Source organism: Nanorana parkeri, unplaced genomic scaffold (assembly GCF_000935625.1).
Source record: "Nanorana parkeri isolate BGI_ZX_2015 unplaced genomic scaffold, ASM93562v1 scaffold200, whole genome shotgun sequence".
Classification (NCBI taxonomy): domain Eukaryota; kingdom Metazoa; phylum Chordata; class Amphibia; order Anura; family Dicroglossidae; genus Nanorana; species Nanorana parkeri.
This window is the reverse complement of record NW_017306468.1, coordinates 655,673-657,510: the sequence shown is the minus strand read 5'-3', so window position 1 is coordinate 657,510 and position 1,838 is coordinate 655,673.

Sequence of the window (1,838 nt, the reverse complement as noted above, 5' to 3'; positions counted from 1 at the left end):
TAGCGTATCTTCTCAGAAGCTGCACACAGCGTGCTGGTTTAAATAGTTACCGACACGCTCTGTATGCATATTCTGACAGCGGGAGGCTGCGCTTGTCGGTGGATCGGATCAGGTGAGTATTAAAAAAATATATAAAATTTATTTTATTGTCGGCTTTTCGGTTGTTCAAGGGATCAGATGTTGAAGCAATACAGAATGGCACCCTCTATAGAGGACTACAAATCTCAGCAGTACTTTATATAACAATAGCATTTCTGTATAAAGTATTGTTGGGATGTGTATTCCTCTATAGCCTGTGCCATTCTGCATTGCTGTAAATATTAGGGACGCACCGATATATCGGCCGCCAAAACATATCGGCCAAAAATGGCACTTTTGGCTAAATGCCGAAAGTGCAATTTTTCTGCCGATACATCCCTGCTTTCTTTCCTCCCCGCTGGGTGCTGCCCTGTGTCCCAGCGGGGAGGAGAGAAAGTGAAAGCCGGCCGGCGGGTGGAGAGCGCTGTGTTTGTGTTTTTTTTGTGGGGGGGCCCCAAAATAAAAATCTTGCACTAGGGCCCTTTGTTTCTTAGGTCCGCCACTGGAAGTAGTGTATGGGTGGCTCAATCACTCTTCTTTTAAACCAATAACACTTAAAATCACAAAAGTGCGCTAGGAATCACACATGATGTGTCTGATTTATTAAATGTCTTTATTAAGAAGCCTCACAGCCACCAATCCGATCCAGGCATTAGAAGGAAAATGAGAGTTGGAGAATGAACGTTTTCAATGCTGTGGCAATATAGAACAGTTCATACTTAACAAAAATGATGAATGAGGCCAAATTGGTGACATTTATCAAACTCACACAGGCTGAAAACCCAGACAGTTTCTGTATTGTATTTTTTTTTCTGAAGTTTATTGCATTTCTTCTTAGGTGCATATTCTTTATACCACATTACTTACATTTAAGAATTGTAGAAATTGTTAGCAAAGATAGATATCTTTAGTAACGTGAAAAAAGCTTTCATCCTTCACAAGTTTTAGCAAATGTTCCCAAGGTACTGTAAAATATGCCTATGAAAAATCAAAAACAAAATTTCAACTTAAGAAGGGAATGGTGGAACTGCCCCACCATCCAAACGTTCTGGCACCAGACACTCACCTACATGCATTCTCTGACCCATGTTGCGAGGATCTTTACACCCACACACACACACAATGGGTTGGACTTGATGGACATATGTCTTTATTCAACCTCAAATACTATGTAACTATGTAACCTCCCCCTACTCTATGCCTCCTGCAAGACTCACCTCGGCAACCGCATCCTTGCCCACCTCCCCTCTCTTTCTGGGAACACCAATGCCTTTTAGCTTCCAAAAAAGCTATCCTAACAAAGTGGCTTGCTATAGACGCTCCATCAGTGTCAGATGCACGAGCTATTCTCTTTAGGCTTATGCTTCTGGAGAAATTAGACACAAAATTCCACACCTGTCGGACAAGTAAATTCTTTTGCAACTGGACGGCCTACCTTACATCGGAACTGACGTTAGCGCAAATTAAAGATGTTATGGCCACTTTCCAATACATGCACTGGTACCTCATGGCTAAACTTGATGGCTCCTTAGGGGCCTTGGACGTCCTGTGACACAGTTCATCTGCTAGATCTGCCACCCTGACAGAGGTGACTGTCCCTAGCTTCCCACCTGACCATGCTACACGCTGCCGACCTGATACACCATACACCTTTGACATCCTTTCTCATGTCCCTTCTGTCCCACATGGAATACACCATTTCCAGCTCTTGATCAACTGACGAAGTTTACCCTTTTTGACCATATTTTCTCTATCTTTTC